Source organism: Mauremys reevesii, linkage group 3 (assembly GCF_016161935.1).
Source record: "Mauremys reevesii isolate NIE-2019 linkage group 3, ASM1616193v1, whole genome shotgun sequence".
NCBI classification, from domain to species: domain Eukaryota; kingdom Metazoa; phylum Chordata; order Testudines; family Geoemydidae; genus Mauremys; species Mauremys reevesii.
The window spans coordinates 68,429,485-68,456,163 of NC_052625.1; positions in this window are offsets into that span (position 1 = coordinate 68,429,485).

Consider the following 26,679-nt stretch of genomic DNA (forward strand, 5'->3'; position numbering starts at 1 on the left):
CAGTGTGAAAGCTGAAGCATGTACATCTTAGGTTAAGTATGTGATTTATTATCATGCCAGGGTTTGAGTTTAAAAAATAGTGTTCTTGTTTAGTTTTTGGTGATTATACTCACTTTAAAAAAACCCAACAAAAATAAAAAAAACCCTCAACTTTTCACTTTAATCATTTTGAACAAGGGATCTCTCTTTATACTCTGTAGCAGGAAAAACAGCATCAGAGCCAGAGTACACAAGTATTTTAGCTTCCCGCTGCAACAAATGACACTAATTGCCTTGCTGCTGGGCCTACAGGTTTTGTTATACTTAGCAAAATTAGAGAAGAAAAAAATTAAGCATACAAAAATGTCACACCCATCTCCAAAAAGAAGGGCTAATCTCGTGTGCTACTTATTATTTTCTAAATTCAGCTCCAGCAGCATCTAAAGTAGTATGGCTGGAGAAACCGGAAAAAAACAAACTGTATATCGAGCATTAAATTGCTGCAACTTCAGTAGCTTCATTAACACAGCTGTGTCAATACTAGGGGGAGGAGGGGGGAGGAGTATCTTTTGACAATGCTGACCTCTTGGGAAAGTTCTGAAGAGAAATCATACTTTATAAATTTAGATAAGGTGAAGCAATAATAAATAACATAATCCCTCTTTAAAAAACACAAAGAATGTGTAGACAGGAGAGCGCAGTGTATCAGAGCATGAAAAGTTCCTGTTTGTTCTTCTGAAGGAGCTGTGTGACATCCATTTTGGCAATGATCATTAAGATTATGCCTTAATGTATTTTTAAATTCTGAGACTGAATTTAATATTTGAGATGGCAAAATGAGACAAAGTCTTGTGTTTGGAAGGACAAGAGCGGGTTAATTCCTCTAACATATCTTCTTCCTCTGGGTGACTCCAAAATAAGAAACATGCCAGAGGAGAGAGTAAACTTTCAGAATATCTGCCTGACCATTTGCCTGTATCTGATTCAGTCAGTGCTGCAGATTAAAAAGAAGAAAAGTCCTTATAAACAAGGAGTATAAATAGTGTGATTAGTGCTGCTCTAGGGAGTATCAACACCAACTCGATGCTCTGTACCCATTGGGTAAGAGGGACATACCAGAGGAGCAAGAGAAACCAATTTCAGAATGGTTTCTGAGGGAGCTGTGCTGCTAGGGGGAGCTAGCCAGAATCTGTAGTGGATTTTCTTCCTTTCACTGTGGATCCCTAGGATTAAGTGGGATGGGAGGCCAAGCCCTGTGGAGCAATAGGAGGAAACCCCAAAAGTTTCCTGGGCCCACTTTCACTCTTGCTTGGAATTGGACAGCGGGATCCCCAAACTCTTGGGTGTGAATATAAAGAAAGATCCCAATGATGTTGAACAAATGTATTAGATTCCTGGTGGAAGTAGAAAGGAAACATCAGGCACGGCAGACTTCTCTGACCTGAGGGATAAAAACACAGCAATATAGCAATACAGCCTTCACAGTTCCGATTTGTAATGTATATTTCTAACTAAATCCTGATTCCCATAGCAGAATAGACTAGCCATATCCACATTGGAGAATGAATTCCAGAGACTTGAAAAATGAGGCATATTAAAGTAATAATTGCCATTCCTTTTGCAGCTCTGAAAAATGCAGACATAGGTAAGTCACAATGCTTAGCAGAAAAATGGGAAACAGAACTGCAGAGCCCCACGTAAAGAGGTGCTTGAGGGAGATATCCTCCAAAATGCACCCACCTGACCTGACTGGTGGTAGGAAGTTTGGAAAGTTAAGAAGCTTAATAAAAGTAACCTGTCAGAGGGACAAGAGAGCCTGAAAAAATGAAGCAGCAAAGAATCCTGTGGCACCTTATAGACTAACAAGATAAGGCACCTTATAGACTAACAAGTCTATAAGGTGCCACAGGATTCTTTGCTGCTTCTACAGAACCAGACTAACACGGCTACCCCTCTGATACTTGAAAAAATGAAGGCAAAATTAGGATACAAGGGAGAAAAAATGTGAGTAAATACATGGCTAACATGTGGTCAAATTGGAACATTTGTAAGTTCAAATAAGTTTTTTAAAAACTGTTGTTAAAGTAGCGAGAGTTGAAATTATATAAGCATAACCCATTGAGTGAATTAGAAGTGGATTTGTAGAACTTTAGTCCAGTTTACTCACTTGCGAGTGTTTTCTTTAATAACAACAGTTATCTAATGTTGTCTATCAATGGATATTTCAACATCTTTTACTGTGTTTTGGACAGGGCATGAGTATGCAGAGATTATTCTTATAGGGCCTGACCCATTTAAATCAATTCAAAGACTCCAATTGAATTAGACCTTACTACTGCAAATAGCATGCTTATTTTTTTAAAATGATTATTTCTTAAAGTATTGAGCAGGAAAAAATACCCCCCCCTTTTTTTAAATAAACATTCAGCAATTGTCCTGAATGCATGAAAACAAGAGGGCAAACAGAAAAAAGAAAATGACAGAACTGTGCTATATTTACAGTTATGCAAAATTATTGCAATAGTTTTAAACACTATTTTATTCATTTGCATATTTCAATTATATTTGTCATTTGTAACATTGGTCACTACTGGAGCTCAGATGAGAATGCACAAAACACATTAAAATGATAATTCCATAACACTTGCAGTTAAACTTTTCTGACATATTCAACAACTATTTAAATGGTTTAGGAACTTACTTTAGCTGATTATCAATGATAGTGAGTCATGTCATAAAATTTCACTTTTCGGCAGAAATCCATTTTTGTTTAAAAATGGATGACATGATGAGACCCACTCAGTGTAATGGATCCAGGTGGTTTATTTTAATTGTAAAATTGTGTCAGGGATATTTTGTATTAGTTTATATTCTTTGTGCCTTCAAAAATGTAAATATTTAGGATAAAATTTATTTAAAGAACTATGAAGAACCCAACCCTATAACAAATATTATCACTGTCCCTCCAAGACGAGTGTTCATGGAATAAATTAGAATAAATCTGACCATAATTTGAAGAAAAATCCATCTACACTTATCTAATGAAATGTTGTACTTTTCTGTTGTATTTATTTATACAATTAAATTGATTAATTAAGATTAAAAATACAAACCAAAGAGCCTCTATCCAGTTCTCTGGGTACCCTCAACAATCTGTTCAAATATATATTTTTAAAAAATAAACAGATGCATCAATTTAATCAAAATCAGAATAACCCAGTGACAAGGTATGTATAATAGTTGGGTGGGAAGGTCTTTAATGTGAGTTCCTCCATGGGTAGGGTGCTGCTGCCACCACTTGGGATTAGTCAGGCTGGGATCCTGATGTTAAGGTGGCTCCCTGCCCCCTGCTCCCCAGCATCTGTATTTTCAGTGTATTGCTAATAATATTGGAAAAAGGGAGCCATCTCATTGGTTAGCAAGGATTCTGACCTCTGCTGAGTTGATAGCCAAAACTTTTCACCCATGACAGGTGCCCCAGACAAGTCCACAAAAGTGTTAACTGGCAACCATGTTAGCAGTTTCAGCAACAGGCCAATAACCAAGGCCCAGATCCTCAAAGATATTTAGGCCCTTAATTATCTTTGAGGATCTGGGCCTAAGTCCCCAATTCAGCACTGATCTGAAGCACATGCCTAACTTTAAGCGTGTGGTCCAGTACTTTGCTGAGTTGAGGCCTGAATGGCCATGAAAACTGCTTTCCTTTTCCAAAGAGATGGTCTTTAGTATGTTTACATTATTTAAAATAATAATTAATTTAAAATGGTTGGAGGTGTTAAAACCCCCACAATCAAATACTCTCCAGGGTGAGGTGAGAGCAGCAGTTCTGGTTTTAGCTCCATCCCCTCTCCCAAATAGTTGCTTTTCTTTAGCGCACCTACTGCTGAGATGAAGCAGCTCTGAAAATAGAGAAATAGGATGTTTGAAAACAAATAGCCTTTCAATTTATTTGCAGCTCAGCACCTGGGGCAGAAGCAGCAACAGCAGCTGCCATCTGGCTGTAAGCAGATTTAAAGACTATTTTTAAAACCACTAAAAATGGCTTTTTCAGGTACTTCAAAGACAGTGGGGATACCAATGAGAAGTGTGAAGTCTGACTTGCCTTTGAAGTGTTTGAACTGTCTATAGGACTAGCTGCTAAGAATTCTCCTTACTATAAATGAATTATATTTTCCTTTTGCAATAAAGGAAGATAAGTTACTGTGTATTATGGTTTAACAATAACTTTTGAGTAAGATGCCAGTTTCTTGGGATAGTTACGCACAATTTCCTAACTGCACACTGAAAGGTTATTGTGTTTGCAATAAAATAGGACATAGTAAAAAAATTAAACGTGAATGTAATTGCATTGAGTAACCAACTATTTGCATTCTGAAACTCATAGGTAATTAAATAAAATAGCTGTTAATAATCTGGTTATCCTCTTGTTGGCTGTGTTTGTTTTAAATGTGAGCTGCAAGAAGTACAACTGTTATGAAGGCAGTCTGCCTGCCCGGGGCTTGAATGCTAGCTGTAGCTGCAGTATTTCCATAAAGAGTTGCTTTAGTAAAGAGCCAGTTTAGTTTTACACACATGGAGTCCTCTCATGTTATTAGCCAGCATGTGGTACATAAAACAAGAATGAAGTGAGCTTTCTATTATAAGCTTAGTTTTCACAAGCGCGTGTGCACACACATACACACACATACACACACACACACACACACTAAGGGCTTGTCCTAAAGGCCAGTTCATGCATGACAAGCCAGGGTGTGAATCTACAAATCACGAGGCTGATGCACACTAACTTGCTATATGGACTCTGCTACTGCACACTAAAGGTTCCATAGTGCACTTTGACATCTGAAATCTCAAAGCCCACTATGGCAATTTTAGTGTGTAATAGCACAGTCCACATGGCAATTTAGTATGTATCAGGATAGTACATTGTAGATTCACAGCTTGGCTTGCCATGCACTAACTGGCCATTTAGAAAAACCCTAACTTTGCCAGAACTAAAAACAGAAGAATAGTGTTATATAAATACAAAGTGATATTATTTATTATTATTATACTACAAAATCTATCCAATTCCCATGCCACCAGGTTAAAATATTTCTGTTATTCCAAAGCACAGGTAATTTTATAACCATTTTAACCTGTTACAGAATTTGGATTCCTGAACCTGCAAATATCATGTCTATTATTCTCTTGTGATTAGACAATGAATGCTGTGCTGTTCAAAACTATGGTGGACCTACTTGAAGGTGTTTCCAACCAGAGATGAGGCACCAGAATGGAAGGGATTAAAAAACTCTCAGCCTGTTAGGGTTCCTGATGAACTTTCAAAGGTCTGACATACTGTTACACCTTTTGGCCCCAGTGGTTAGGCACATTACTCCAGCCGCAGTCTCACCAGTGCTAAATTTAGAGGTGAAATAACCTCTCTACTCCTACTTGAGATTCCCCTATTTATACATCCCAGAATCACATTAGCTCTTTTGGCCACAGCATCACACTGGGAGTTCACGTCCAGCTGATTATCCACCACCACCACCCAAATCTTTTTCAGAGGCACAGCTTCCCAGGATAGAGTCCTCCATCCTGTAAGTATGGCCTGCATTCTTTGTTCCTAGATGTATACGTTTACATTTAGCTGTATTAAAATGCATTTTGCTTACATCCCGTTTCCCAAGCAATCCAGATGCTCTGACTCAGAGACCTGTTCTCTTCATTGTTTATCACGCCCCCACTTTTTGTTTCATCTGCAAACTTTAACAGTGATGATTTAATGGGTTTTTTCCATGTCATTGATAAAATTATTAAATAGCTTTAGGCCAAGAACCAATCCCTGTGGGGAGACACTGGAAACACAGCTGCTTAATGATTATTCCCCATTTACAATTGGATTTTGAGAACTGTCTGTTAGCCTATTTTGTAATCCATTTAATGTATAGATGAGTACAGAGGATTGCTTTTTGTTTTTGTTTTTACAGACAATACCCTTTATGCATATCCTATACAAACAAACATGGTAACGTTTTATTGTTTTTAACCCTTTCTTATGTTTTTTCTCAGAACACATTCCATTACCTCATTGCCAGTTGTACAACTTTGGCAACGGTAAATTCAAGCACATGCTTTTATTAGCAGAGCTGCAGCAGCTAGCAGCTGTGCACTCTAAAAGCTCTTAAAGCCAACTCCATTACCAGCAGACCTGGGGTTTTTAGGTTACATCATTATGGTGGCCCTAAAGGAATACATCATCATTAATAGAAGTCAGCCCAAGACTGGTAGGGGGACCTGGGGTTTTAATAGTAGTGCTTACATGCAACTGCATGCCAGGCCAAGGCATACGAATGAACTGGATCCTTTTGAGACTGGAGTTCAGACTCATTATGTAGTTAATGCAAGCAAACATCTTAGCAGTAAACACGGTGATAACGGAAAGTAAGAATTGCTGGTTCTTCGGCCTTTTTTTAGCCCTCCATACTCACAGTGTGTTCATGGAAAACTAGCAATGACTTCTGCCAAAGTGAATTGCTGCTGAACCCTATTGAATCAGTTCTTCCTTACTACTTAATATATTAAATAGTAGCTTGATGACACTGTGAAGGAGTAAAGGTGAAAAAGATCCATAAGAAGTCTGGTGAGTATAAGGTGGGCTTGTGAGCAATCTAGGGGCCACATTCTGAGCCCATATGTGCACATGCAAGTCCCACTGGTTTCAGGATAAATTGTTTGCATATATCTGAGGATGGCATTTGGCCTTTGCGTTGGATGTCAGATGCTCCAGATTTTTTGACACTCTGTCCCTGCCAGTCATCTGCAAGAAATGGTCTTCAAAGTTAACATTTCAAAGGACAGTAGTTTAAAGTAGTCTGTCCTTGCAGCAAGAAAAATGTCCCTGCAGTAGATGGGCTGCTGGTACCTTAATGCTGATGTGCATCAGTTCCACGGAACCTGCAATTTTCTTTTTTTAAACTTTTTTTTTTTAGGATTGATTTCGAATTCTTTGATCATTCTACTGTCAAAATTGCAGACTAAGATAATTGAAGATGGATGAATCAGGGAGCACTGAAAACTCTCCATAAATTGCCATTGCCACTTGCTAATTCTAGTGATAGCCTGCAGGAAACATACCGAGCCCTTCTTAGTTAACTAACATGACGATTGGTGAAAAGCCACAAATATATTGATCACAGCCTCAATAAGTGTGTATTTTGTAAATCCTAAATAGGCATTTTTTAGAATAATTATGTCAGCGCCTCTCAGAGGCTCTATCTGTTTTCATAAGGTCATGAATCTTAAGTGGATAGCACTCAGAGACTCATAAATTCTTATATAGATTTTTTTAAAAGTTATGACTGGCCTTCTGAGTTGGCTGTACAAACTTCCTACTAAATGAGCAGGTACATGCTGTTCATCTATATTCATTTTAAATGGATTTATTGTGTGTTAACCTGGTCAAAATGTCTTCCATATATTTATTGGAGTGCATACTATCATTCAAAATATTTTTGTTGTGTAATATATCACTGTCTTTCAGTCAAGGACTTTGCATTAGAAAAAGAAAATAAAAATACTTACAAATAACAGTGTTTTGGGGATGACTTACAACACAACATTAATGCATTACAGTCACTTATTTTGTTGCTGAGGGCACAAGAAAACAAAGTTAATGTTTGCCTCTTTAAACCATTGGCAAAAGATAACCCTTCCAATGAAACAGAGTTATGATTTTACTTTACTTCTGTCTCAAAATAATAAATTCCTATGATCCTACAGAAGGTGAGATAGCCTCAAAAGAATAATAATCAATGAGAGAAGTAACTGAAAGAATATGTTGAAATACATACAACAGAATCAATACTGCTTAAAAAATGGACACCAAATCCTGGACCTGTGCAGCTCAGAGGGGCAGTTTGGATCTGGATTTTAATTTTTTCTTCTGGTCCCATTCTCCATATATTGGCTGAAATAAAACCTTGGATCAGAATACCTTCCCCACACTTTAACTTCACCACTTTGACCTAGTCCAGCCTCTCTTTCACTTAATTCATTGGCTTTTTCTCACCTTCTGCATTGCATATAATATCCATGAACACAATGCTCCTCTTACACCAGTGTAAATCTATTGACTTGTCTACCTCTCTAGTCTCGTCTCTTCTTTCTTCACCTCCAATCCTCTGCTCTGCCCAAGCTGCAAGGTGAACCACTCCTTACATTGCTTTCAAATTATCCTGTCAGTGTTCTCCCATTGTCCCTGCGAAGCTCAAAGCGGAAAGATAATACAGCCCCTATGCTATGTCATCTTTCTGTGGTGAGCCAGCCAGTGTCTTTAACCAGTATTTGGTAGAGACTGGGCACAGATGAGAGTTTTCTACCTGAAGTTCAAGACTAAGGTGATGCTGGTAGCTTGGAGGAAGCAATTGAAAGATGTGGCAAGGACATCTATCCCTGTAAATGATGGTGTGTGCGCACTGTTTGTTTCTGAAGTTTGCAGTTTCCAATATTAAAATAAAGGGCCAGATCCTCAGCTTGAGTTTTTATATATATATATATCCCTTTATTTTATATCTATATCTACATATCTGTTCTCTTCAATGAAGCTACATCAACATACACCATATGAGAATCTTGTCCAAAGAGTGTCCTTTTTTCTCAACTCTCCCTCAAATGCAAAATCTACACTAATTTCCATCTTTCCCCCAGTTCATGCAAGGCTATGGGTGAAACAAACCATCCTTCGATGTTTCTCTATGCTGATACTTTTTCTTTGTGCTTACCCTACCTGAGCACAAGTTTGGAGGTCCAGCAGCAGGGAGCTGACCATGGAGGAGAAAACTCTTGAGAAGAATTTGCTGCAGCTTCAGATTTACCCACAAACTGCAAATATTCCCTTGGATATTTCATTGTCTGCGCACCTCACATTTAATTATAAAACATGGTTTTCCATTTTAGTAGCAAGTAACTGAGAAGTAGGTTTATAGGACTTTTCAGCTAATCGGTATGCAGTGATTACCTACCTTCTTCACTTTATCACCCTGAAAGGGTAGGTTGATGGTTTGATAATCTGACAGTACTTCTGTAGTCTGATTAGTGCTGTGTGGGATTATTTACAAATCCTAGACATTTGCTGACTTTAAAGACACCACATTTCTGGGGGAAAAGGATTCCATAATGACTAGGACCAGCTTTAGCAATTTGGTTGCACTGGGCAAAGTAGAAAATATTGGCCCCTCACATCCTGCAGTTATAGAGTACAGAATCAATGAACATTTCCGTGACTAATATTTCTATTCATATTGAAAGCACCTCTTCGACCTGTATGGCAGAGCTAGTCTTGGTGGCTGTGATGAAGAAAGTGTGGCCTGTTTTCTGATATTTAAATTGAAATCAATGAGAGAACTCATGGAATAAAATGCTACTCATTGAGAGCAGGTGACAGAATCAGGACTTCAATTTATTGAAAAGTCACCTGAATAGACATTCTTTGCATCTGTTAACTTTTCAGTAAGTGAAACCATTCAAACAAATCCTTGATAGGGAGTTTCTGTACAGCAAGTATCCATCTAGTTGCTAGTTTGCAAGGCACAGTGTTGTATTTTTCCCTCTCAGGGAGGCCCACTGAACTATAAAGGATTCCACTTGTATGATATATTTATTCATTGAAAAATGCCTTTTCCAAAAGCTTTTACCTTGGGACAGTTCCACAAAAAGTGGCATTTGGGGTTTCCCAATGCATCTCCCACATTCAGCACTGATATCTTTAGAAGCTGAATCCTGTTGACATAAGATTTTTAAATGATTTTCTTTAGTCCTATTCTCTATCCTGGTGTATCAAAGACCACATCCTCCAAGTACAGATAAAATTATATTTATCTTACCTAGTATACACGTATTAACCACACATCTGAAATACAATGGGAATATTTCATAGCTAGAACTGGTCAAAAATGGAAGTACGTTTTGAAGAGGATCACTGGGCTTTTATATGGTTTGTTTGTTTGTTTTGTTTTGAAAATCTTCATATGTTGAAAATTTGTATCGATTTTCATTCTTTTGCTTTGTTTGTTGACCAGAGCATTTCAAGTCTGAACAATGTTGGTCACATGAGAAAAGTCACCTAGTTATACTTCCAGTGTACCTGCCTGGCTGAATCTACTCCATGTTATTATGAAGGTCCTCAGAAGCTAATTCACTTGTTCCTCAGATAGAAAATGTGTTTTAGCTCAACTTTGTGGCAGCGATTGCTGTCAACATACTACTTGGTATCCTTGGTCATTTTTTTTTTTAAAGTGGACCCTCACAGCAGACCACACTCTCCACTGATAACCAGTGAGGGCAGGCTGGCCACCTGTCACTGCTGCTGCTATTTTGTTTTTCCACATCTTCCACTTCTGCAATTACCCATCCCCCTTTATTTTACCTCTACTGCCTTAGCCCCTCAGTTCTGTTCATTTCCTCCTTACAGAGGCAGTTTAAGGTTTCCTGGCACCCTGGACTAGAGCAAGTGGGGGGAGCCCTCCCCACCACAGCCCTTCCACCTGCAGTCCTGCCCCCATTCATCATTCCGCCTGTGGCCCCTCTCCCCCACTGCAGCCCCACAACCCGTTTGCTCCTTTCTGCCCCCCCCCAGCAGCTCCAAGACTGGAGAAGCTCTGTCCTCCCACTCCCCCGCCATGGCCACAGCGGGGAGTGAAAGCTTCCCCAGCCCTGAGGCCATCGCAGGAAGCCAGAGCTCCTCCAGTCCTGGGGACGCAGCCAGGGTCCAGGTACTGGGATTTCCTCCATTGCCCAGTGCTTCTCCCATGGAGTGAGGTCAGGGCGTGGGAGCACCCATTTTTTAGAGCCCCCCAATTGGCCCGGGCCCCTCGCCACGGGTCCCATCAGCTCAGGGACTAATCCACCAGTGCCTCCTTACTCTCCTTTATATTTAAAAATGTGACATTGATATTTTTAAATTCGCTCTCTCCTCTTTTGAAAAATAGCTCTGTTCTGCTTACTAAAAGTTGACTTTAATGGTCTTTGGATCAGTCCTTAAAACTCTCAGTGATTTTTTTTACCAATATGGCCGCTTGTTCCATTAAGGGATCCAATGAACCTCTGCAAACCTATGAAAATGTTTGTGAGAATGAACCTTGCCTGTGGCTATGCAATAAGATTTGAAGATATGAACACTAAGTAATTCAATTGAGACCGAAAAGTGTTGGAACTTCAGGGCCTGCAAATCTCTCCGTCAAGGGAAAAAACCCCACCCTTACTAACCCAGTTCAAATTGACTTTGGAAAGCTCTGTAGAACTCTACTTTTAAGTTTGGGGTTCCTTGCTGAATTAATGCAGAAAGAGCCCATTAAAGTCACTCGAGGTGGGAGTCAGATTCTCATTTGAATTTTCCACAGCTGATTAGAGTTTATAACTTGAATCTGTGATACTGCAGGAGTGAATAATCTTCAGTCTAACATATGATTAAACTGAAGCTGTAGAAAGCAGATAATAGATTTGTGATATAATCGGGAGAGGAAATGCAGAGAATGCTGAAAATAATAAGAAAAGTCAAGAAGGAAACAAGGCAATGTGAGAATATCTGAAATAAATGCAATTATTTAAAAAGTGACTAAAATATGAAACTTGACATCATTTGGAAAAAAAAGATTGCTCATTATACTGGGCTAGACAGTATATATATTTTTAATGTAGCTTTCTAGTCACATATCTTCCATCTTTTAAGAAGTGAAAAAGAGCAGCAGGATATTTCAGGGATTGAAGGGCATATTAACAACATTCTTGCTCAGTAACTAAATAATGCTTCCTGTGCAGATGCGATTTTTGACCTAATTCCCAGATTTAAATGAGAAGACGACAAATGTTGCCTTCAGGACAAAGTTGAGTTGCCAAATGTGCTACCAGAATAAAAGATAATTGGCTTTGGCTAAATTCAACATGTGCAGCATGTTGATGTAGAATGGATTTAATATATCTACCATGAATGTATACTTATCCTTTTGGAAAACAATGGCGAGAGAGAGAGAATGAGACTGTGAGTTTTCATAGCATGGTCAAGGGGACTGAGGAAACAAGTTCTGGTCCTGGTTCTGCCACTCACCTTCTGTGTGACTTTGGGCAAGTCACTTCACTTTTCTGTGCCTCTGTTTCTTCTGTTCTCTTTGTTTGTCTTGTCTATTTGGACTGCACATTCTTTGAGACACTCTATGTCTGTACAAGGCCTTGCATTAAGGTGACTCAGTCTTGGGTGGGCCTGTTAGGCACTACGGTGATTCAACTAATAACACCACTGCCATATAACTTTGATTAAGTTCCTCCTGGTTTATCCAGATTTAAAGCAAGAGCAGAATGGACTAGCTAAAACTTTCTGAAGGTGAAACAGAGTTCCTACTCTGTCCTAATCAATGAAAAAAGTAGCTTTGGAAATCAGACAGTTGCATATTTCCTGTGCCAAACATAAGCGTTAGGACTTGGTTCAATTAATTAAAATAAATAACAGATGTGGAATGATATCCCAAGCACATCATACTTATTAGATGTTGGATAATAAAGACCAACTGAAGGACATATCAAGAGTAAAATTTCAAGACAAGTAATACAAAAATTGAACCCAAAAATCCAACCCTAAACCCTAGGAAAAATAATATTGGTATTTGTTACTAGTTCTTGAAATGGCTCGGAAAATGTATTGAGATTGGTCCAAAATTTTTAAAATTTTACTTAGATATTTTAATCTGATCTACTATATTCAAAAGTTCAATATTAAAGATATTAGAATTCTGGTATCCAGTTCTGCTTATAACACATATACACATACTCACATATGTAACAAATATAATTTGTTTTCTGTGTACATAGGTGGATAATAATCTGAGTTGTTTCAATAATATTTTAGTGGCTCCTGGAAAAGTCATTTACACAGACATTCCTCCTACTGTTCAAAAATCTATCCTTTATTCAGTTATTTATCATGCTTTTTGTGATAAGCACACTAGCAAATTTAATCTCACCCTGAAGAGTGATCATTACTTTATATCCATAACACCTGAAAGACGTGTCATACAAAATGTTGAAGGCATACATGAGTTATGTTATGTCCCCCCCTGATCTGAATGAAAGATAGTAAACCTGGTCAGTCATATATTCTATTTATGCCACACACATTTTTTAATTTCATGGAAAAAAAACAGTTGTAGTTTAAATCATTGTTTACCGTTAGTAATTCATTTCAGCTGATAGGCAAAGAATTTGCAACACTGCAGCAATAACAATTTAAATTTAAATTGCTCCACTCCATGACTAGCTTCCAAAAACAATAAGCAATGGAAAAGAAGAACACAACAAATGAACACTGAGAAAAGAAATAATCTGAAACTCTGGCTCGAAATATGACTATAGCTCTGAACACCATAGCAGCATATTTGGCGGTATAAGGAGAAAAGTAAAAGAATTCACAACAGCTCAGCACTGAACACCTAATCAAGAAGCAGCAAGCAAGTTCAAGGTAGCAGACCACAGTATGTAGCACTTACTGGAGGTCACAATGTAGCATCTAAATTGAATGTGGCATATTGCAATTACTTGGATACTGTATTGAAAAAAAATAAGTATAGTCACTCTTAGTTCTGTATTTCCTGTTTACTGGTGAAATCAGTACTTTGGAGAACATTTTCAATGGAGGATAGGCAGAAACACACCCACTCCCTCCTACCACTGTTCACCAGTGCTATGCTCATAATGTGCTTATAATAAAAATGCACTCTCTATCATTTGAAGCCCATGGCAGAGAAGCTCTTCAAAACTACTCTATAGCTAGAAGTCTGGTGTAAATGGAAAAACAGGACATTTTAGATCTTCAGGAAAAGCCATGAGAGAGAAATGGAAAAATAGATACTATGCATCCAATGTGGAAGATGCAACAAGTTCATATGTGACTAGATGTTTCTAGTTTGCCATCCTATCCCATTCTGTGCAGAAGAGGTGACCTTGTATTCTGAAGGGAATACGCCTGAAGAAATGTCCATGTGGGAGCTTCTGCACCTGAAGACCAAGTGGCTTCAGACTCAATATCCTGTTCATATCAGTGGGGCAGTTCATCTCTTCGAGATGTTGCTTCAGAATGTCTCCTGGTTCAGAAAGCAAACACTGCATTGGTTTAGATTTGGAAGTGTATATTTTGTTAGTTTTGTTCTTGCCACAGTAATAGTTTAAAAAAACCACTATTGTTTATTAATTAAAGTTTGGATTCTGCACAAATTGACAGGATGAGCAGAAAAGTGTGTCTACTAGATCAAAATGACCCCCGGTCAATAATAGGTGTCAGTGGGATTTATGTAAATTTAGGCCTGAATTCAGGAAAGCATCTAGGAACATGCTCAAATCAGTCCTTACTCAGAACACACTTGCCTAGTTTTAATCTCCTGCTTAAGTCCTATTGATATCAACTGGGTTAAGCTTGAGCTTAAGAACTGCCCTGAATAGGGGTGTTTCCCTGAATCAAAGCATTTCTCACCTACTTTCTACACACAGGTATGTAATTTAGAATGAGAAAAAGCTAAAGTCAGACAAGATTCCAACCCCAAAAATACAATAATTTTGTTTTAACAGTAAACACCACCAACTTACGAATCTAAAATGTCTATGAGCTATTATTTATTTTCTGCTCATAGATGCTGGTCTGAATTCTGCGAGACAAGTATCTTTTATTGGACCAGCTTCTGTTGGTGAGAGAGACAAGCTTTTGAGGTTATGCAGCGCTCTTCTTCAGATCTGGAAAACTTAATCAGAGTGTCACAGAGAAATACAAGATGAAACAGGTTGTTTAGCATAAGTAGTTTACATATTTCAAGGGACCATTCAAGGTGAGGTGGCCTGTTAACACCCCTCTAGTGATAGGGAGGAAAGGAAGGAGAGGGTTGGGGGAGACACTTGTCTGTGTGGGGGGGAGGGGTTGTTAGTGGCTTATAGATTGTTGTAATAAGCCATAAATGCAGTGTCTCTATTCAGTCCCTGATTTTTAGTGTCTAGCAAAGTTATGAATTTAAGCTCCCAGGCTTGTCTTTTGAAAGTGTTGTGAATGTTTCCTTTGAGGGTGCGGATTGGTCCGATATAGAGTGTTCGCTCTGTGAGAAGTGTTTACCCACAGGTGATGTGGCATTTTTGTCTTTTATCATTTTCCTGTGAGAGTTAATTCCAGAGCGATTGTCTGTGTCACCCACATAGTTGCTATTGGGGCATTTAGTGCACTGGTGATTCCTGCTGCAGTGGCTGTGGATCATCTTAGAGTAATGTCATCATCCTAGAACCCAGACAGTTCTGAGTCAGTCGAGTCTGTCCATGGTTCTGTGTACTTCTCTCTCTACAGTTCAATGAGATGTTTCTTTTCCTTTTGCATGTAACATTACTGCTCCCAATGTTGCAGAAAAAGAAAACAACCCTGGACTATGGGGAGTTGGTCCTTCAAAGTAAAACAAGAATACTTTGGCATAGGTAAAAGAAATGAAAAAAACCATATGGAAGTTCTAAACCTTGTAGGCTGAGGAGTACCTTTTGAGTCTGAGCCTCTGTTTGGAGGTAGCAGAACTGTTACCAGAAGACAAATACAGTAACTCCTCACTTACCATCCTCCTGCTTAACGTTCTTTCAAAGTTAAGTCACTCCTCCATTAGGGAAAATACTCATTTAAAGTTGTTCCATTCTCCCTTATAACGTCGTTTGGCTGATTTCACAAGGGAGCATTGCAAAAGTTCCTCTTCTCCCCCTCCCTCCCTCCCAGCGCTTCCCCCACTGCCAAACAGCTGTTTGGCAGCATTTAGGACTTTCTGGGAGGGAGGAAGGGAGGGAGCGAGTGAGCAAGAGGAGAAGCTGCCCCCCAGCAGGCAGGGCCACCCGGAACGCAGGGGCTTTAGGAGCTGCAGGGCCCTGGGCTAAGGGGGCCCCGGGGCCCTGGCCTGCAGCTCTAAAGTCCCTTTCAGAATGTGGCCCTGCGAGCAAGGGTCGGAGGACTCAGGAGGAGCAAGGGCAGCCATGCAGCTGGAGAGAAGCAGCAGTTTCCTTTTCAAAGCCGACTGGAGAGAAGCAGCACTTTGAAGGGGAAAGTGCCGCTTCTCTCCAGCCGCTGGCTGTGCGGCTGCCCCTGCTCCTCCTGAGTCCTCTGGCCCGTATTCCAAAAGGGGCTTTAGAGCTGCAGGCCAGGGCCCCGGGGCCCCCTTAGCCCAGGGCCCTGCAGCCCCTGCGTTCCAGGTGGCCCTGCCTGCTGGGGGTGGGGGTGCAGCTACCAGAATCGTGGCTCCCAGAATTGGGGCCATGGGGGTGGTGCTGCGCTGTGCAGAGCCACCTGCACACCCCTTGCACAAAACAGGAGCTGCCCCAGGTAAGTGCTCTGCACCTCCTGCCTGCCCCAGCCCTGAGCCTCCTCCTGCACCCCCACTCTGAGCACCCTCCCGCACCCTAACTCCCTCCCAGACCCTGCACCCCCAGCCCTGAGCCCCAGGGGCACCTTTCAACCACAGTATAGTACAATACTGCATAATGTCTTTTGTCTGCTCCCCAAAAATTTCCTTGGAACCTAACCCCCTGCATTTGCATTAAATCTTATGGGAAAATTGGATTTGTTTAACATTGTTTCACTTAAAGTTGCATTTTTCAGGAACATAACTACAATGTTAAGTGAGGAGTTGCTGTAAATGGTAGGAGTGATGTAATGTCTTTACAAATTTTCATCACTTTTTACTTATTTTCCCCATAAATACAATTTTCTTATTCTATCATCCATTCCACTAATGAAATATATATTCTCTACTTAACAAAGGATACAATTTTCCCCAAAAAATGTTTCTAGGTTTCCTGCTTTCACATTTTGCTACTATTTCCTACTATCCTTCTTTCCAGTTCACCTCAGCCCAGCCCAGCTGCCAAACCACTAATAGGGCCATTCAAGAACCTAGCTCACTCAGGCTATGTCTACAATGCACTCCCAGGGTGTAAGTGCAGCTGGAGTAGATGTACCCCAGATTGGGGGGGAGGGATAGTTCAGTGGTTTGAGCATTGGCCTGCTAAACCCAGGCCTGTAAGCTCAATCCTTGAGAGGGCCATTTAGGGATCTGGGGCAAAAATCTGTCTGGGGATTGGTCCTGCTTTAAGGAGGGGGTTGGACTAGATGACCTCCTGAGATCCCTTCCAACTCTAATATTCTGTGATACTTTAAATCTAGCTAGCTCAAGTACTGATTGCAATGAACTGTGGCAACACAGACTTCATTGTGGGCTAGAAGCCCATGTAATTGCTCAGTGTCACAGGCTGGCTTCTGAAGCCTATGCTGAACCCTGTATGGTATCCTCTTCACTCCTTTTGGTACTTGAATTAGCTAAATTTGTTTGCTTGGGTATGTCTACATGAAGCCACACACTGATTGCAATGTAGACATACCCTGCCATCTAACCCACTTTCTTTTCTGACTCTTAAAAATTAAGAAGCAGCCTTTTAAATGAAGCTAGGTCTGAGCACCTGTATCTTCCACTGAAGGCAATGGGAGTCTGGTCACTCACTACCTCTGAAAATCAGGCCAGAAGAGGCACAACACCATCCTAATTGAATAGGGGCTTGATCCTGCACCATTAAAACCCATGGAAGTTTTCCAACTGACTTGAATAGGAATAAGATCAAGCCCATTGTGATATTTATTGCAGGTCTAATTCTAGGCTTTGTTCAACAGTGTCCCTTTGAGTAAGAATTCCCAAGAACACACAATTCCAAACATGAGTAAAATGAAGTAAACCCAAAAAACTGAAGAACGATGTGGTTAGGTCAGCCCTTAATTGAAGTGTAAGACTGCTAAAACCAATGAATCAGGCATGTCATTGCAGTGTAAAGTGTGCTTAAGAAAACAAATTCAAAGTACATATGCTAACAAATGGTAATAAAATACAAATTAATGAGTAACACACCAGTAAACCCAATGTGACATCAAAACCAACCAAGCTAAAGCATGGACTAAAAATGAAGATTTATTAACTTGAGGGAGTGATAACATTCCCTAAAATCAGATGAAGGTGAGCTAATAGGAAGGGAGGGGGGGAATCAATCTATTCAGACCATAATTAACATATGAAATAAGCAGTGAGCATAAAATATAAATGTAACAGTGACAAGTTGAAATAAATGAGGTCTCAGTATGGTAAGTGGGTGCTGTAACTTTACGAAGAGGCACTTACCCACATTTTAAGCAGACTAGCAATGGTTTTAGGAAGTGTTCTGAGTCTTCAGAATATATTATCTTGACCCTTTGTGTTGAATAAATATTTTTGGCACACCATTTATTTTATACAGAATTTAATTAAATTATCTAAAAATACCACATACAGGGAAAGCAAAGGCAGTAGCATTGATTTATTTATTGACTTCTCCACAGACTAAGCAGGCATTTGTATAACACAACCCACTTGAGCTGTCAGAGAACAATTGGCTAATATTATAGAGCGAATAACTGTTGTAGAAAATGATTCTCCTCCACAAATATTTTTTCTCTCTGCTATGCTGGCAGAATCGATACTGTTTGGGCTGATTGAGCACCTGCCATGGGATGTTATAAATGCACAGACTCTTCTGGTTGAGTTTCATCCAGTTCCATTCAATGAGGACTTAGATGTGTTGGAGAACTTGTACCCATTTAATAACTTGTCTATTAAAGCCCAGCACAGAGATTTTAGTTCCAAGGGTTCAAACAAGTACTAATCCAAATTTGTCCCCACACTGTTACCCGGGGTTCTTTTAACCCAAAGCTCTTGGTAACTTTTACTTTGTGTGAGGAGGTGTCAGGAAATAAATCAGGGGAGACACGGCCATCGGACAAACAGGACAACACAAGAGTGCTTTCACTTAAAGCTAAACTTTACTTAGTCTTAAGCCCTTACGTCTGCAACAAGATTAGTAAAACACCCTTGATAATTTCCAAAGCTGAGTGTGGCTTTTGAGTGACACAGCAGCAGGCTTCCGGTGGCCAAATTTTCCGTCTGCTGGTGGGGACAGCAAGATGTATTCAGAGGGAGAGTCCAAAAAGAGTCCAAAAGGGTCCCCAAACGGGTTCAACTATTTTAAGCTTCCCCCCCTTATTTATACATTAGTAATAGAATGACATGTCCCTTAAAGAAACCTTGTTAAGTAAGCAGTTTTAATGATCAAGGAAGAGGTTTCTTTTGATTATTGATTAACCGGGTGTGGGTTTTTCCAGAGTTTTCAGCCTTGAGACCCCAAAAGACATTCTTGGGGCATATTCTGCTCTTTTAAAATGCATGTATTAGTAACTTTAACACAGTTTTTATCAGGAAGGACACGGGGTCAAGCTGCCCTTTCTGTGGCACCCAAGACTCCCCACCTCCCTCCTGCCTTGGTCAAGCTGAGACTGTTTAATAGCTTGCTTTTAACAATAAGCCATAGTGGTTTCAGGCACCTTGCTGGTTTGCCAAAGTTTCCCCGTACAACACAATAGTGACACCCTGTCTTTTTGCCACCTACCCAAATGGCAATCTTAACTCCCATGAACTATTCCTAAAATACTCCTGGACAGCAACTGCAAAAGGGTGAGAAGACAGACAGAATAATTTAAACTTTATATTCAGGCTCATATTTGTGGGAATTTTGAGGCATTTATCCGGTTTTACTCCAGACTTCTTGTAGTGTGGCTCAGTAGATAGGGCACTGGGCTGGGATTGAGGAGATTTGGGTTTTGCTTTTGGCTCTGCACCTAGCCTGCCATGTGACCTTGGCACCTTGCTTCATTTTTCAGTGTCTCAGATTCCCAATCTGTAAAAGGGTGCTTTCCCCCTTGTAAAACACTTGGAGATATATGAATGAAAACTTTGTAAAAGAGCTAGACATTATCATGGAGACTATTTTGGTCTGTAATTACAAGAAAACCTATGTATAATTTTACCATGAAGCTTAGAAACTTTTTTAGGCTTGAAAATTAAAACTGTAACTTCTCTGTTCTTTCTAGGGGCTGGATGCTGAGTTTCAAAAATCTCATTAAGCATACCCGATAACTGTAGGATCCTTAAAAGTTTTATAGAACTCCCCAAGGAGGCTATCATATCCCTTGGAGACTTTCCTTTTTTCAAGAATTCATTGGCTGGGTTTAGTAATTTGGGGATTTTAATTTCTGAAGTATCTAAAAATAAAGTTCTCCATCAAACTGCCTCTAAAGGTCAATGCTGCATGGAGTTATATACCTTTGTCTGGGACCTACAGAACTTTTACTCCTCTGAAGAAACTCCAGAGGCCTTGACACCTATAACTTTTCCTGGTTCTGAGGCATCTTTATGAAACTGATTATGGACATAAGATTCACTTCTACATCTTAGTCTGTCCCCTGGGTTTTATGACTCTTGAAATTACTGACAATCCTGAACCTCTGTCCCACCATCTTCAGTGGTTGAACAAAGGAAAGGAAGGAAGGAAGGAATGCAGATTCTCTGCCACACTCTCTTCTTTGAAAAGTTCTGAAGAAATGAAGAACTTCACACAACTCCTCAGAATCAGGTCTGCTAAGGCCTTGTCTGCACTACAAAGTTTTGTCGGCAAAAGCTGCCTTTTGCTGACAAAACAGGGGAGGTGTACACACTACAAAGCTACTTTTGGTGGGAAAACTCTGCTATTTTGCCGACAAAATAAAACCACCTCAATGAGAGGCATAAAGCTTTTCTGAAGCAAAGTTAAAGTGGCAAAGTGTCAGTGTAGACACTGCTGTTTGTTTTGTCCACATAACTGGGCTTCCACCAGTATCCCACAATGCCTGCCATGATCCTTCTGGTCATTATTTTGATCTCTGCTACCCTGCAGGCATGCACTCCTCCCCTTTCAAAACTCCCAGAAGTATCTGACAGCTAAACATGCTGCTCTATTTGGGGAACAAAGAGCAAATCATTATCATGGATTGCTCCTGTTCTGCCCTGCACTAGGAACACAGTGGCAGGCAGACTGCTGCTGGGGGCAGGGCATGGAGAAATGACTGCTGTGTTGCTTTGATATTCCTCAGCATAAAGAGGTAACAGAACTGCTCAGGATGCCACTCCATGCACCTGAAGAGGCTGTGGAAGAACGCAGAGCGAACCACAGGCAAGCAGGCAGAGTGCCTGCTTCAGGAAAGACTGCTGTGCCAAGCAGAATCTACTAGGATGCTCCTGGAAAGATGAGATTGAGAAACCTGCATCATGTGATGCTGTACCTGCCCCATGAGGCATTGCAAACCCTTCCCAAAGCACTCTGCAGCCAGTTGCACAGCAGGATAGCTAGCACAATGCACCGCTCTCTGTGTCAAAGCAAGAGCTGTTAGTGTGGATGCACTCTGCCGACACAGGGAGCTAGTGTGGACAGGCAACAGCAGTTTAATTAAAGCGCTTTAATTAAAGCACCATAACTTTTGCCAACAAAACTTTGTAGTGTAGACAAGGCCTAAGAGATTGGTGAGTACCACAAGGACATAGGCAAGAACCCCAAACAATTTTTGACATATTGGAGCAAGCCCACAAACCCCTGCCTATTAATTACAGTTAGTGGAAGCAATGAGGTAAATTTGGGTTCAGCCTTTGCCCTCTCAAAAATCCTTAACGAACCTCAGGAACACTTTAAATTGTGCTGGTTGGTAACAGCCCCCAAGGAGGCATTCTGTCAGCTGGGAGTCACCAGAGCACAGTGGTACTAAAGCAACACATCCTTATCACTGGCCATGCTTGAGGGGACCACTAGAAAGAAGTTACAATCTGCCTGTGCATGCTAGAGTTGCTACTTGCAGCGTTCCAATAAATCCTTTCATTTCTATAAGTGAGGATTACGATATTATAATTCTGGCAAGTTCTGTTGCACCTTGTCAGTACCAAGATGGTGACTTTTATAATGCTACATGGAAGCCATTGCTCTTGTTTGGCATCACAAATGCCCCAGAAATCTTCCAACAAAAAATGAACAAGATTCTGACAGGCTTGCATGGAGAGGAAATTTATTTGGATGACATTTGCATTTACAAGGGAAATCAAAGCAAGTAAATAAAGTAAGTTTAAAAAAGCCAATATGTTTGTCTCAGATTTACCTCATGTTGAGATCAGAAAAAAAAAATGATACCACATTTTCTGATTTTTTGCAGTTTACAGATATGTTTGCCACTTAGCCTGTCATTTGATCCCACCAGCCACTCCCTCCAATAAAAAATCCTCATCAGAAATGAACCCCCTTTTGCAACTTTATCCTAACAAAAATATCCACACATGTGGTATTCAATACTGTCTGAGGTCCATTATAAAGGGCACTATCTGTTTGATATATTTATTTGGGGGAAAAGAACTTAATTCTGAGCTGGAGAGAAATAAACAGTAAAGTATTATGAATTAGATTAAAAGTCAAAAGTCTGCTCAATGTAGTTGAATAGAAACTCAATGCACACAATGGTATATTGGAAGAAAAAATCCCAAGCTCCTATATTGCATGTGGTGGAGAAATTGAGGAGAGTGTTCTCTCTTTAACTTTATGTTCTTTGTAAGTGCACAAAGTGGACTCATTATTGGTCTCTATTCACCCATCACACTGTGAAAATTACCCGATCTCAAATGCCTTCCGCACCAGAAGTATGCATCCTGCTTTTCTAGGATTTCACAGTCAGTGACAGTGATGTTGAAACTCTTACTGGGCTTCTATTATTAGCAGCACAATCTGTTGGAAAGGTGACAATCCTTCTTCATTTCTTGAATGGGTTCATGAAGGTTGCCATGCAGCTGAAATGTAAGCTGTCACAGATACATATGGACACGGTGATCAGATTTTCAGAACTGTGGATCCCATTCCCTGAATACTTAGGAAAAAAGAATAGCACTAGTCATTAATATACTCAGTGCCACCAAGTAGTAAGGTGTGCTGAAAACTTTGAACATCTACTACAATACAGCGCATGTAACACTAGAAGAATACTTGAAATGGAATAAGAACTGAGGGGAAAATAATGACATCTCTTCTTGTTTTTCTTTTAGACAATTCTCTTTGTTCCTGTATAACACTATATCCTTCTTTGATCTAGGTTATGCATTTATGTTTTAAAATGTAGTTACAAATTTTACATTTATTAAGATTGGTCTTTATAACTAAAAAGAAGGCATTTATTGTTGTAAATAGGTGCTAAACTATACCAGATACCATATGCCTTATAAACCACTGCAATGCAAAATGGGAGAGAGAACATTTCTGTCAAATCTTGATGGTTCATTTATTTTACAAATAAAGAATTATTAATATGGATATAATGGACCTAAGGTCCCAACAGAGACCAGAGCTGCATTGTGACACACACCGTATAAAGACACAATAAAAAATTGTCCCTGCTCCTGAAAACTTACAGTGTGAATAGTCAAGACAGTCAGAATGTAAGAGGGGAAACAGAGGCAAAGAGAATTGGAGTGACTTGCCCAATGTCAGACAAACGGTGTCAGGGCCAGAAACAATACCCAGGGCTCCTAATTGCCAATTTGGTGCCCTATCCAGTACACCTCACTGCCTGCCTAAAAACATGCCGTATTGCAATATTACTACAATGCAGACAAACTGTGAAAAGTCTTTAAAGATTAAAAAGAAGGGGGGAATAAGACGCAGCAGAAGGAGCTCGTTGTCCAAGTTTCCATGTGCAGCTGGCTTGCAAAAGTTGCAAACTCAGTGTATTCATTCCATAGTCCCTAATTATGCAAAGTCCCAGTTGACTTCACTTGGAAGCCACACATGCATATGGGTTTGTATGCACTGATCCTTTTGCAGGATTGGGGGCGTCATTTCTTCAGTTGGGTGCACACTCAGGATCTCCAATTTTAGCACTTTCCCCCTGTTTCGTAGCCCCAGCCGTCTCACCCCCTTGTCTCTGGGTTATAGTCGTTTCACTAAAACAGGGATTATAGAGATTCACAATTTTGATTATGTGTAAATAATCAGTAATGAGCAAACCTCAAAAGCTTCATGCTGAATAAGCACCCAATCATTCAGCCATTTAGCCAAACCTCTGGTTCTAGAAATGAGATTACGAAGCATGTATGAACAATTTTTCTCATACTATTTTCCTTTTCTAGTACCAACCAAAACTGCGAAATGGAGAAAAGTGTGAAAATGTGGGCAGGGGAAGGGGAGGATTGAGAAGAAATCAAAAGTAAGGTCATAAGTTTTGATACAATTGCAGGTGAATGTTAGAGTCACTTTTAATTGTATCTGAACCACTTTGCACATGTGTACTCTCCAGAGACACCAGTTACCCACCTTGTTCTGCAGTCCAGTTGTATCTGGATCTCTGTGATTCATTTGCAGACAGTTGTGAGGCAGACGCTAAACTACTTATTTGAAGCAAACAACACTCTGTGTCTTTCTGATTATTTCTGAGCTTTGGACACTACAACATCCCACGCAAGCACATGACTTGCAGAATTCTGGATGCGCTGTAACTTAGCTGGAGATTTTGTATTTATTTATTTTAGGTCTTGACAGTAAGACATTGAGACATTCCTTCAGGAACTGAGCCTTTACAGCTGCAGCATCTAAATACGGTTGTATAATTTCACAGGTGGAAATATGCTGTCTTAAAAATGAGTATATATTAGACACTAAACTCATTTGTAAACCAATAAAGATAATGAACACTGTGTGGCAGACTGTGTAGTTTGTATAAAGGCTCACACTGGAGATGATGGGGGTGCTCCTCCCCAGACGGAGTGTCACCTTAAACCTCAGTCTGGTTATGAGTGGTCTCCCACATGTGCACTAGACTCCTTAACCTCTATTTTTCTGACCAAGAATGCTGGGTGGATTAGGTTCAGACATCCTCCTGTCCCTGCTCTTAGTTAGAAATTAAAGGGTGTTCAATGAGTCCAGGATGGTTGAAATGTAATTTCCCAACATTCTGAGAATCAAATGGTCTAATTAAAATAGCATTTATTAAAAATAGAAAGATGATGAGATGAAAATAGGAGGCACAGTCTAGTCTATCTGCAAAAAGCTCCACTAGATTGGGCTTGTCAGAGTGAACACAAACATCCTATAGTTCAAGAGAACAGTGTTTTTTTCCCATTTGCCCTTTTAGCAATCAGGCCCACCGCAGGCTCTGGTGTCACATCTCTTGAATCATCTTTTTCGTATTACTTGGCTCAGAGCCCAGGGTTCTTGCCTGTCTCATTATCACCCCAGATTCATTTAGTCCATGAGCTCCTTGGGGTTGTCATGTACTATCTGTTTGTACAGCATCGAGCACCAAGGGGCCCCAACTGGTTGATAAGTTTAGATACCACCGCTGGAGCACCCACAGGGGAAAATTGATGGGTGCTCTGCACCTACCGGCAGCTGCCCCCCTGGCCCCCTGCCCAGCTCACCTACACCTCCTCCCCGAGTGCACCATGTGCCTGCTTTCCCCCCTAGCTCCCAGTACTTGTGCTGTGAAACAGCTGTTTCTCATGGCGGGGAGGGGGGGCAGAGGGGGAACACGGTGCGCTCGGGGAAGATGTGGGGCCGGGGTGGGAATTTGGGGAATGGGTCCAATAGGGGCAGGGAGCAGGTGGAGTTGGGGCAGGGACTTTGGGGAAGGGGTTGGAATGGGGGCGGGACATGGGCGGGAAAAGGGTTGGGAGAGTGCGAGCACCGACCGGCCCCAGGGAAAGTTGGTGCCTATGTCTCCCCCTGCCCAAAAGTGGTGTTCCCTAGCATCCCTCTTGCCACATCTATTGACTGGGTCCCAAAGCTGTTCAGGATTGTCCTCATTACTTTTGATAAACAGTTTCACTTCCTGCTTTTCCTGTTGTGTTTTTGCAACTTAGTAAAATGTCTGGGAAATTCCATTCCCACAGCGCTATCTTAGTACTCCAGATGAGCATCCCTACCTGGAAGGTGTGTCAGCTCTTTGCATTGGTCTCAAAAGACATGATTTGGCAGGATTAATACCTCGAGGTGGCCTGAAGCTAGCTCAGCCTGCTTTTCAAGATAGAGGGTTTAGATACATTCATCCTTAATATTAATTCTACTCAATATGAACCTGAGTAACTCAGATTAATCCCTTTCCTCGCTCTTTGGCATGCAGGGGAGAATACATATGCTTCACCTTTGCATACTGCATCCTGCTCTCTCCAGAGCACCAGGCCAGCTCTGGTGTCCATTGTGGAGGGAGTGCAGTGCCATGGCCCTATCCCTTTCCCCCTGAAGTGCAGCCAACTCTCATCATTTTATCATGCATCTCAGGATATTCAGCATTTTTCTTCAAGCCCTACCTCCGGAAATCCTGTGATGATGCAAGAATCTCAACTGTCATTTCTTTAAAAAAAGTAAGTTTCTAGCCTTCGTGGTTGTGGACAAAAGCTTGTAAACATGACATGAAAGCACCCAGAAGGCTCAAAATCCAAAAGAACTTGAAATGTGTGGGTTTTTTAATTTGAATAATTACATTTAAACCAATCTCATGATTCTGAGGGCCTGACTCAGTTTTTTTTAGCACTTAGGGGTGGCATCTCCCAGGCACAGAGGCTGCTATTGGGTCTGGCCCTGTGTAGGACACAAGATGGATGGGGGAGTATCTTAGTTCCTCCCTCCTCTTGCACATCCACAATAGGGCTTTGGCACAACCTGCCACTTTGTGAATGAATAGGAAACCACACAACCTGGCCATAAATTGCTGGACAAAGCACCACTATAGCTTTAAGTAACCAGTGATTGGCC